The 13,251-nt window shown below is 38.9% G+C and overlaps 1 long non-coding RNA gene across 1 annotated transcript; it reads right to left on the reverse strand.

Annotated features, from left to right (window-relative positions):
* Positions 1-1,960: 1,960 nt before the first annotated feature.
* Positions 1,961-5,870, reverse strand: LOC133789848 (uncharacterized). Its single transcript, XR_009873734.1, has 3 exons — positions 4,752-5,870; positions 4,557-4,622; positions 1,961-2,263 (listed from the first exon to the last, which is right to left on the reverse strand). It is a non-coding gene; the product is annotated as an uncharacterized LOC133789848 (long non-coding RNA).
* Positions 5,871-13,251: the final 7,381 nt, after the last annotated feature.

A 13,251-nucleotide genomic window follows, 5' to 3' on the forward strand; every position in this document is an offset into this window, starting at 1 on the left:
AATAAAACCTAACATTTTATGAAAGTTTTATTTGAGTTTTCCCACATTTTTTAAACACAAAAATTGGGCCATCATTATACTTATATTTAAAGCCCAAATACAAAAAATAACTTAATAATGATGCTCGATATGTTAATAATTGGATGGGCCTAACAAGTTATTCTATAAGCATGTATTATTAAATTATGCAAATATACCACAACAATACACTATTTTGTAAAATACCATAATTAATTAACATAGAATTCATCGGACAAAATTCAATATAATTAATTAAACAAATTAAAAAATATTAAATTAATTAAAATAGAATTTTTCAAACAAAATTCAATTTCAAATAATTAATTTAACCAAGGTTGTTAAGTTGTTAGGAATGACAAGATATTTTATTTTTAAATATTTTAACAAATTTTAAAAAATCAAAATATCTTTTAACCAAATTAAAAATATCTAGTATTATCTGATAACTAATTATAAATATTTTAAACAATAAAAATATCTTGAATAATCAGATCACTAATTTTAATATTTTATTTATAACAAAATAAAAAAAAATATCTTAAAATGTCCTCATTATCGCATAACAAATTCAAAATATTTTAAAAAGAAAAAATATCTATAAAATTATCAGATAATCAATTTTAAATATTTTAAACATAACTGCACAAAATATCCAATTTAATTTTTTTTTTGCGAAAAAATACCGAGCGCGGGTTCCAGCACCGATGCCGTACGGACGTCCGTACGGTGTCCGTACGCCCGGGTCCCGGCGGCGGCTCCATGCGTGCCCAGCACACACACTACAAAAAACAGTCCAAATTTTTTTTTTTTAAAAAAAAATCTGTGCAGTTTTTAAATCCAAAACAAGAAAAAAAAAACAACCAAATTATTGCTAAATTTACATAAGAAAACATAACACATACACCAATAACATGTACCATCCAATTAACACCTAACATATCAATCAATTTCATATGTGTTCATTCATGAAAATAAACTAGCAACCTATGGCTACATAGCTAAAATTTGTATTTTTCCATCAGAGTGGCCACTGGTTGTATAAACTTTTGAGAATTGTAAATTGTCTTTTAAACCCTGTTTTTGGGATCCCACTGACCAAACATCTATTTTAGTGAAAATTAACTATTTATGATCAAAATATTTTAACCCTAACCTGATAATTGACTTTAGGAACACATTTTTATTCAAATGACTTGATTAGCAAGTCTTGCACTATTTCAAATATACAGTGTAACAGTCTTGATTATCTAGGGCGTTACAGATATATCGCCCCTATATGTGATATATCGCCCGCCCCATTTTTCCGAGGCTCCATGGTTTCGTTCGAGCGAAGTAAACATTTTTCTGTATCAACATAGGCAATATATTGACCCCTATAGCTGCAATATATCGGCTTACGCTCATATATTAAATCACTTTTTTGCTCATTTTAAGCACACTTGAAGTTGTTTAAACCACTTTGACTGAGTAATACGAGATCCTAACATTTGAGGGAAGGTTCTAGACTTCCTAGGTTTATCTTTATTATTTTATTCATCTAAAATCCTAAAATTCTTAATAACCATACATGTAACAAATGTCACACTCTTAATTATTCTATCTAAAGCTTAGGTTATAATAAATAATAGTTCTAGGACCAGCTTCAATAATTAAACCTTATGATAAAATTAATATTTCTAAACGATAGGCTAAACTTATAAAATTCATAACTATCTCTATGAGTTTTCAAATAATTCCCGGCTTGAACCAATAACCACGAAAACTAAAATACTATAGCATAAGATACTACGATCTAACTAAGTAAAATTCGGAGGCGCTACAAGTTCCCAGTGGGAACCGGGCAAGGGATCTAGCACCTCTGAGTCCCTCTCGGAGCGCTCGAAGTGGGTATAAAGAACGCCCTAGACTAATACTTACAAAACATTCGCATAACATAGTTTATAAAAGAATACCATTCATTATCAAAGTCTCAGGGGTACTTGTTTAAAACCATGCAAGTTGGCGCCATAAGTTTTAAAATAAAACATAGATTTTTATGCAAAGTTCAAAGAAACCAAAAATTTAAATAAATGAGTCCCACTGATAATTTAGGAAAGTCTCTTAAAAACAAAACAAAACATAATTTAAATGGCATTCTACGTTGATCGTTTTTCCGTCCATAGGATTACCCCACGCCATACACCCCATGATGAAAGAACTCCTCACGTCACCACGCGTGCCATAAAGAAATCCTATTTGCTACCTGGAAGGAAAGTAAGGGGGGTGAGCTAAAATCCCAGTAAGGAAGTACAAACAAATAAGCAAGTAAGAATACAACAAAAACAAACACTAACGTTCATCTAAAACATCATGGTATATCATAACATAATCGTAACATATCATCATATCATAACATAATCGTAACATATCATCATATCATAACATAATCGTAACATATCATCATATCATAACATAATCGTAACATATCATCATATCACAAACATACAGCATACATGATGAGCATGGATCGCTAGTTTTCCATGTCACCCTATGAGGTAAACAGGAGATCACTGGTCCTTGAATAACCTCGGAGCGTTCGCCCTAGGAGTTACGTCTCAATGTCCTTAGTAACTCGTTCGATGTATCTGACATCGTAATCTGTTTGATGTATCTAACATCGTAATATGTTTGATGTATCTGACATCGTAACTGGTTTGATGTATCTAACATCCATACACATATCACATTCAACATATCATCACGTTATGGCATTCATAGTTCATAACAATTCATTCATACAACAGTCTTACCATTCATAGCATAAAATCATAGAATCTATCTAACTTCCTTACCTCAGGTCCAAGCTAAGAAATTTCACAATCTTTCAACGAGCCTATATCATAATCAAAATAACACTTCTTAGGTTCATAAAATTAATATTTTGCCCTTTCACACAACTCATGTGTGCATGGGCCATGCACACGTAATAACAGTTACACAAAACATGCAATTATTCTTAACTACTCATAAAGCCATGAAAAGAATAATGCTCGTTTTACCCATTTTACATGCATGATCGTTTTATAAAAACCACATAGTTGAATATTAAACATAATTTTGGACGTAAAAGTGGAGTTGCATGTAACATACATAAGTTGGAACATTGCGTAATAGAGACATTTTCAAAAATGATAATTCTACATTTCTTACTTTTATTATTTTAAAATCAATAGACATATTACATGCTTTATTTTTCTTAAAATTTCTAAGTTGATTAAATTTCTCAAAACATTATTTTATTTTAGCTCAAAAATAAAATATGTGACAAATTTCATTCATTAATCTCAAATTACAAAGAATTAACCAAAAAGCTTAGATTTAATTAAAATGCCTATTTTTAATATGTTTCTTTAGAAAAATAAATTTTATCATTGTGTTACATAAATGATATGAAAAATATATTTTTAAGTGTGGAAAAATATATTTTTATTTAAATTATTTAAGACTTAGTTTTTATGTAACAAAATCCATATGTGACAATTAAATAACAATTTTTAACCTTTTTAAAACAAACTTTCAGCCACCATTTATTTTCTTCAAAAATCACAAATAAATAGAATCTAAATATTTTTCTCAATCAAAATAAAGGAAAAATCATAACTTATCAAAATATGCATTCATACCATTAAAAATACCATTTTTCAATATTACCATAACTTAGGAAAAATAATTTATTCCAAAAACTCATCAAATTCATTTTAGTGAAACTCACTTCATATTTTCTTACAAAAATTCCAGCAACTATTTTTATCATTAAAAATTACCATATTCAATTTAAAAGCTCATATTTTCTCAAAAATCAATAAAAATTCTATAGATAATTATTTGAGTAAAATATCATTTTAATGAGACTTAAAATCCCCTTTTTAATTTCATAAAATTAACATAACATCAAGGACATTACTTATGCATGCAAATCATCTTTTCATCAACTTTTACCCAATTATTTACAAAAAATCAGCAAGCTTAATTCCTCATGAAACTCATCTTTTATCCCAAAAATTTCACATAAAATCATACATGTCCAAAATCTCATCATACTCTTATTATATACATGATTCTAATATTACTAACATATTCACATGAAATCTTATAAAACCAATTTTCTATTCCATTGAATCTACACATGAAATCCAACAACAACAGCCATGGCAATAACATACATAAATTCATAACACCATATCTCATGAACATGCCTTTACAAAAACCCTAACATAATTCTTATCATATTTTTCTAAAATCATCATTTACCATTTACATAAATCAAAGATTACAAAGATAACCATAGCAATATAAACACAACATATAACCTCATTATAAACCCTATCAAATCCATTCCCTCAATCATACCCATGAACCCTTTTTAAACAAATCATATTCTCAAAATATACAAATCATAATCATCAATCCTACAATAATCAACCATTAGCATCACCATCAAAATCCTCAAAGACAAACCCATCAAAACCAATATATAGGCTAAGAAAGACCATTACCTCTCTTGATTGTAAAATCAAGAACACAATAAGATCAACACCCAAACTTCACACCCTTGTTCAAGCCTAGGGTTTTTATTTGATAACCACCATGAGGAGGAGAAGGAACCCAAACACACACAACAAATAAACAAGTCAATAACATATAATCAATAAAAAGAGATTAGACAAACAAGAAAAAACAAGAGAACATACTCTAAGATGGGTTCCTCTTCACCTTCTTCTTCTTTCTTCTTTTCTTTCTTCTTCTCCCTCTCTCTCTACACGCCACTCTCTCTCTCTCTCTCTCTCTAGGTCACGGCAGCACAAGGAAGAATGCCCCTCTCTTCCTTTCCTTTCCCCTTTATTCAACCCTCTCAATAAAGCCTCACCAACACAAAATGGTAAGTTTCCTTTTTCTATTTTATTTTCTCATAATTCCTTTTTATTTTTTTCTTTTATTATAAAGGATAGGAGTCAAATGATAGTTTCCCAAAATGTCTATCCTCATCCAATTAAATCTTATTCTCTCAAAAGAAAAATAAAAAAAAAATCAAAAAAATCCCCTAATATCCTTCACGCCACCTACATGCCCTTTTCCTTCCATTTTATTTATTTTCCTATCAATTAAATAAAACTACACAAAATATCAAATAAAAGGCAATTATAAAATGTGTAGAAAATCCACACATGTGCACCTTATTACCAAGTACTAGCACACACTAAAACACTAGAGTGCATCACTATCTACCATGCACCTTAGTGCATTCAACCATAACTCACATAATTACCTCAATTGTCACACTTATCTAAAATGTAACACTAATAGTAAAATAAACATGTTACACACTATTCACTTATTAAATTAATTAACCAAACAAACAATTAACAAATTTTAAATTCAAAAGATTATACCAAACAATTCTAACAATTAAATAAAATAATAAAAAATCAAATAAAACAAATAATCAACTAAATAAAATAACAACACTTAAATAAAACAATTCATCACACTTAACATTTAAATAAAATAAATCACAAAATTTAAATAATATAAAAAAAAATTTGGTGCACTACAGTGGGTACTGAGACAGAAGCCATAGGTCTTGACCTGAGCACCAGGGTGAACGTGAGGCCCCACAAGAGGCTCATCATGGACATAGAGCACCTCAACCATCTGGAAGTCATATGTTAAGGTCACAAACAACCAGGTTGAGGGTTCAAGTAGAGAACCCACCTCGTAATAATTGAGTCGCGCAGCAACAACAGCCAGAGAGGAATGTAAGCTTCCTTATTGGAAGTTAGGATTACAGTCGGTCGATGAGTGTGTATAACACCGAGCCCATAAATAATGAAAATTGCGAGAACAATTATCCTGATCTTCGAGATCATCTAAATCAAAACCAGGAGAAATCTAGTATGCCAAACTCGGAATTACGGACACACTTAAACAACTGGAGAGAGCCTTTCCAGCTAGTATATGGGAATCAATATTACCCTGTACTGAGGGAAGGAACTGGAGTTCCTACGAACAATAACCAGCTACCACTGGTGCAAGATCCCCCTCTAGTGGATTCGGTCAAAGAAAGGATCTACCAGCTTGAAGAGGCATTCAGGCTTCTTCAAGAAGGAAAAAAATAAGGACAAGGCTTACGATTCTAATATAGAGCTCGAGCCTTTCGCTTCCCATATCTCAAATACCCCATTTCCTCATGGATTTAAAATACCCCATGTTGCACACTACAATGGGACTTCCGACCTAAGTACCCACATGAGCACGTTTAATACAGTAATGCGAGCCAAAAATGTCTGATATGAGCTAAGATGTATGATCTTTCCAACCACACTCACTGGACTTATGAAAAACTTGTTTGACAAGTTCTGGAGACAATCGATCTCATCATGGGAACAACTATCTCATAAATTCAAGAAGAAATTCCAAGTCATGAAAGGTATCAAGCCCAAGGCCTCAACATTGAATAATGTTAGGCAGTAGCCAAGTGAGTCATTAAAAAGTTACCTGGTGAGATTCAACATAGAAGTGGCACGAGCTCAAAATGTCGATGACAGTAGTCATCTCATGGAAGTACGAGTTGGAGTATTGCAAGGGAGTCCCCTTTGGGACGACATTCAAAGAAAACTTGCGAGGATGATAACTGAGTTCAATACTCAGGCTCAGGGGTTTGTCAATGTAGAAGAGGCAAGGTCAACACACAAGCTGACTCCTCAGCCCTTAATATCTATAACGACAAATGTTAACTCAACCAATACCTCGACTATGCCCTCCACGTCGTGACCCTCAAGAGATAACGCTTCCAAGAGAAAAAGGAATGAAGGGAATACCTCGGACGCTGATGGGGGTGAGAAGAACAAAGGAGAAAAATACTTCTCCATTTACACAGTTTATACTTAGCTCATAGATACTTGGGAGAACATTTTTGTCGCAAATGAAAATCAGGTCCCTTTCAGACGACCTAATCCGATGCGAAACTAGAAGTCCAAGAGGGATGCCAACAAATTCTGTAGATTTCGCAGGGACATTGGTCACACCACTGATGAATGCAGACAGTTAAAGGACGAGATTGAAGGTCTGATCTCAAGAGGATATTTTAGGCAGCATGTCTGAAATAGAAATCCAGCCCAAGCCTCGCTTGGACAGAAGGCAGCTCCTATACAGCCTGCCCAAAAAACTACGGCCCCACATGCAAGGGAGGATAGCCGACCTCCCCCAATCAATGGAGAAGATGTAATAACCATTGCAAGGGGACTGCATATCGTGGGGTGGGGTAGAAATACCAAAGAGACATATGTTAATGAGCTCAAGACAGGGGATGGATCTCCCTATGATCCTGAACCCCGAGCTTCGAAACAACAAAGGTTTGAGTCCCAACCCATTACATTCACCAAAGAAGATGCCTCGCATGTCCAATTCCCCCATAATGACCCTTTGGTGATTACCTTTCAGCTTGCCAATAAAAGGGTGCACTGAGTCGTGATCGATAACGGCAGCTCAGCCAACATCCTCTATAAGGCCACTTTGGAAAAAATGGGACTCTCCGTTCAAAACCTAAAGGCTTGTGTGACAATGTTGTATGGGTTTTCAGGAGAAGAAATAGCCAATATGGGATCTATCGAGCTCCTGATAACCTTGGCAAGCTATCCGGTCTCAATAACCTAGATAATGGAGTTTATCGTAGTAGACACCCCATCTGCCTACATTGTACTCCTCAGGAGACCCGCCTTGATTGGCCTGGGGGAAATTGCATTTGTGAGGCACCTGGCTATAAATTTCTTAGCCCCCAATGGAATTGGAATGCTAAAAGCAGACCAACTGGCCGCCTGAGAATGCTACAACATCTAGATGAGTGGAAAGAACCAAACAAGTGCACATGCAATTGTTGTCATCTAGGAGATATGCGAGACAATGTACGAGGTCGAAGAAGAGATCGATCCCAGGATAGATGAGGACAGGGCCAATTGAAGAGCTTGAAGACATTGATCTCGATGATAAGGACACCACTAGGGTGGTAAAAGTAGGGAATAACCTTCCAAAGGATGCGAGAAAGAAATTAATCCCCTTCCTGAGGGAAAACTAAGATGTGTTCGCATGGTCGCACTCAGATATGATTAGGATCAGCCCAAACATTTTAAGCCATGCACTGAACGTTGAGAAAAGCTTCCCACCTAAGAAACAAAAAAGGAGGCTCCTAGATGATGAGAGGAAGAAATCCTTGAAAGAGGAATTCGAAAGACAAAAGGAAAATCAGTTTATCCGAGATGGTTTCTATCTGGTTTGGATAGCCAATCCAGTGTTAGTTCTGAAGCCCAATGGCAAGTGGCGAACTTGCATTGACTATTTAGACCTCAACAAGGTGTGTCTAAATGATTGCTTCCCCTACCTCGAATTGATCAGCTCGTGGATGCTACCATGGGTCACGGCATCATGTCGTTCATGGACGCATATTCTGGATATAACTAGATATCCATGCGTGCACCCAATCAAGAATATACGAGATTCATGACCGATAAAGGTTTATATTGCTACAATGTGATTCCCTCCAGATTCAAGAATGTCAGAGCCACATATCAAAGATTGGTAAATAGGATGTTTGCTGAAAAATATGGAACAACATGGAAGTATATGTGAGCGATATGCTGGTTAAGTCCAAACACAATTGTAACCATGTTGGCGATCTCGCAGAATGCTTTGATATACTCCGAAAGTACAACATGAGACTTAACCCACAAAAGTGCTCATTTTGAGTATCTTCGGGAAAGTTTCTGGGATTCGTAGTAAATGCTTGGGGCATAGAGGAAAACTCGGATAAGATAAAGGCGCTAATTGATATGCCTTTGCCTCGAAAGCATAAAGTCCTCCAGAGTTTAACTAGACGAATGACAGCTGTTATACCCAGATTTCGAGCCATGGTAAATATGACCTCGAAAGTTGGATTCGCAACAAATGGTCTCATAAGGATTGAAGTATGCTCCAGGATTGTATATCGAGCCTGCAAAGTACGATATATGCCCTCATATATATGAGCACGAAATGGTCTCGATCTCGAAAGGTAGCTCTGAGAACACACTCATCTTCGGGGGCAACTTCGGATCGGGGGTCTCGAGCTAGATGTACGTACGATCTCGAAAGACACGTGATCTCGGGAGATGCCATTAGCTCGAACAATGACGTGAGACCTGAGATGTTAAAGCCTTAAAGATACGCGATAATCACCTTGAATATTTACAAGTATTATAAATATGAGATGTAATCCTCATTTATTAATGTAAATCCCCAAGAATCGTGGGATATTATTTGGTCAGTTATGCGTTTCTTGGTCTTCAGGGACGTTTCCTTTTATATCTGATTATAGGCATTTAAAGCCATTTTTTTTATTCACAAAAGAGTAACTACCCAAAATATGTGGGATAGTATTCTGCATCCTTCTCTATAAATAGAGAAGCCATGCACCATTGTAAAGGACCGAAAGTCTGATCCTGGGGAGAAAACTCTGAAGAATTCATGCTAAGGATTTTTCAGAGATAATCTTCAGATTAATAACAGAGACTCGTGGACTAGGCAGATTTAACTGCTGAACCACGTAAAAATCGCGTGTTTGATTTGTTTTATTTCATTTAGCCATTGTCAATCATTGTTTACGTGCTCTTCTTTTACTGTTTGACGAGAAACGGCGTCAACAGTTTGGTGCTTTCATTGAGAGCCTTAAGCATTCATCCCTGAGAGATTCATGGCTACAAACAATCAGAACACCCCTGATGAAAGCTACCTAAGGCGTCCTGGAAAACAACCAATGGAAAACCCGGATGCTGAGGAGAGAAGTGGGTCCTCCGATTCCCGGGGACCACCGCCTCCACCGAGGGATGAGGATATGTACTACAATCCTGAGCGTTACGTTCCTATTGTAGAACTGGAAAACCGGCAATTGAAACAGCTGTTGGCAGAAGCCAACAAACGGAATGAGGAGTTGACTAGGATGGCCGCAGAGGCGCAGGTGGCTCAGCCCCCGCCTCCGCGCGAAAACCAAGTCCCTCCTCCAAGGGACGTGCATGTTCCTCCCCGGAGGCCCCGTGGACGTCCGCGAAAAGATGCTGCCATAAGGAGGCCAACTCAACCTCCGGCACCAGTAGAGCCATCTGCTCCTCCTAGGCCCCAGAGGAGTACTCGAGCTCGGGTCCCGCCTAATCCACCTGTGGAAGTGCCTGTGGGAACTGAGAATAACCGAGCTCCTACCGAGGCTCGGACTCAGGTTCCTGGTAGTGCACCGAACGCGACTGACCCATCTCGGGCAAATTCTGGACCCTCTAGGCCGAGGCAGGGACGGCAGCCACCGTCGCCTATACGGTTCCCTCTGTCTCCCATAAGATATCCTTCACCTCCCCGCAGAAATGCTCAACCTGTTCGAGATCAGGATCAAGGACGTACGGGGGATAGACAAGGACACAGAGAGACTTTCCAGGAGCGGAGAGGCGCACAATCTGAGAGAAGTCAGACGTCCCGGTCTCGCACTGCGGAGACGAGGTGACATGGGAAGAACCCATCTCGAAACGACCGATCAATGAGTTTCACCAGTGACGAGTCTGGAGAGACTAGGTCCGTCAGTAAACGCGACCGAGGTCATAAAAATACTGGAAGCCGCAAGATCCGTCCTGACCTGCGGAGTCATCTGAATCAGAGCAGGGGGAAGGGAGATCAGACAAATCCGAACCTAAGGAATCACCTGAATGGGCGTAGAGATCCTTCACAGAGACGCGAGCCTGGAATCATGATCAATGACTATCAATTCCAGACACCACCTAAGGACCCAGTCCAAGAAAGGATCGATCAGCTCGAAAAAGCCTTTAGGCTTTTAAAGAATGAACGAGGGAACGGTCGATATGAGGACTCTGACGAGGAGCTCGAGCCATTTGCTCCAAATATTTCTAACACTCAATTTCCTCAAGGGTTCCGGATTCCTCACGTCCCAGCGTTTGAAGGAAAAATCGACCCATGCAGTCACCTGAGTACATTCAACACTATTATGAGAGCTAGTAACGTGGGTTACGAGCTCAGGTGTATGTTGTTTCCAACATCATTGGCCGGACCTGCTAAGAGTTGGTTCGAAAAGTACAAGAGGCACTCGATAACTTCATGGGATCAGTTGTCTAGAGACTTCAAGAAGCAGTTCCGAGCTATGATGGGAGTCAGACCAGAGGCATCCACTTTGACTAACGTCCGACAACAGCCGGGCGAAACACTGAAAAGCTATCTGACAAGATTTAATCTAGAGGTCGCCCGAGCTCGAGATGTGGATGACAGTGGGCACCTGATGGCTATCCGAGCTGGTGTTTTACCCGGAAGTGCCCTTTGGGATGACATGCAAGGGAAACCGGTGAGGTCAATAACCGAATTTAACAAACGGGCGCAGAGATTTGTCAATGTAGAGGAGGCGAGGTCAACGCTGAAGGCGACCTCGCAGACCGAAACTACAACGATAAACGTTAACTCCGCCTCAACCTCGGCTGACCCAGCAGCTTCACAGCCTACCTCGGAGAATCCCTCCAAGAGGAAAAAGAGCGAGGGAAATAACCTCGAGGCTGAAGGAGGAAAGAAAAAGAAAGGAGAAAGGTATTTCTCCGTATATAAAGTACACATCGAACTCAATGAGTCTCGGGAAAACATATACCTGGCTAATGAAAACCAGGTCCCCTTCAGGCGTCCGGACCCAATGAGAAATCAAAAGTCCAAAAGGGATTCCAGTAAGTATTGCCGGTTCCATAGAGACACCGGGCACACCACTGATGAATGTCGACAGCTGAAGGACGAGATCGAAGGGTTGATCTCGAGAGGTTATTTCCGGCAGTACGTAAAAAACCAGAGTACTGGACAGACTACTGCGAGCCAGAGAGTAGCCGCGCCTTCGACGGCACAAAATAATAACTCCCGATCTCGGGAAGAAGACAGGCCCCCGCCGATAGATGGAGAGGACGTAATAACCATCTCGGGAGGGCCTCATTTCGCGGGAGGGGGCAGAAATGCTCAAAAGCGATACGTTAACGAGTTGAAGACGGGGGACAGGTCTCCTTATGAACCCGAACCTAGGGCACCAAAAAGCCAAAGGGTTGAAACGCAACCGATAACCTTCACTGAGGAGGACGCATCTCATGTTCAGTTCCCTCATCATGATCCATTGGTTATTACTCTTCAGCTTGCCAACAAAAGAGTCCGCCGAGTTCTCATAGATAATGGGAGCTCGGTCAACATTTTTTATAAGGCGACCCTCGAGAAAATGGGACTCTCCTTTCGCGACCTGAAGGCATGTGCAACTACTTTGTACGGATTTTCAGGAGAAGGGACTGCTTGTATGGGATCCATTGAACTCCCTGTGACCTTGGGAGACTATCCAGTCTTGGTGACCAAGATAATGGAGTTCGTAGTGGTAGATTTACCATCTGCCTACAATGTACTGCTCGGAAGACCCGCCCTGGTCGGGCTGGGGGCAATGTCATCTGTGAGGCACCTGGCCCTTAAGTTCCCAACCCCAAGCGGGGTCGGGACATTAAAAGGAGATCAATTGGCAGGAAGGGAGTGCTATAGCATTTCTTTGAGGGGAAAGAAACAAACGAGCGCTCAGGCACTCGTCATCATACAAAGTAAAGATGGAATGGTTTTAGAAATTGACAAGGAAATCGATCCAAGGATTGAGGAGAAAGTTGACCTCGAACCATTGGAAGAGCTCAAAGAAGTTCAGCTCGACGAAGCTGATCCCTCGAAGAAGGTGAAGGTCGGAAAACACCTCCAAGACGAAGCAAAATAGCAATTAATTTGCTTTCTGAAGAAAAACCAGGATGTCTTCACATGGTCACACTCGGACATGGTAGGGATAAGCCCAAATGTTGCGAGCCACGCATTAAACATAGACAAAAGCTTTCCCCCGAAGCAACAAAAGCGAAGGCAGCTGGACGAGGACAGAAAGAAAGCATTAAAGGAGGAGGTTGACAGATTAAAAGCAAACCATTTCATTAGGGATGCTTTTTACCCTAACTGGGTAGCCAATCCAGTGTTGGTCCCAAAGCCCAATGGGACGTGGAGAACCTGTATTGACTACTCAGATCTCAACAAGGCTTGCCCAAAAGATTGTTCTCCGCTGCCAAGAATTGATCAGCTAGTGGATGCCACGGCGGGGCATGGCTTGATGTCATTCATGGATGCATATTCTGG

This window comes from Humulus lupulus, chromosome 7 (assembly GCF_963169125.1).
Source record: "Humulus lupulus chromosome 7, drHumLupu1.1, whole genome shotgun sequence".
NCBI lineage: Eukaryota > Viridiplantae > Streptophyta > Magnoliopsida > Rosales > Cannabaceae > Humulus > Humulus lupulus.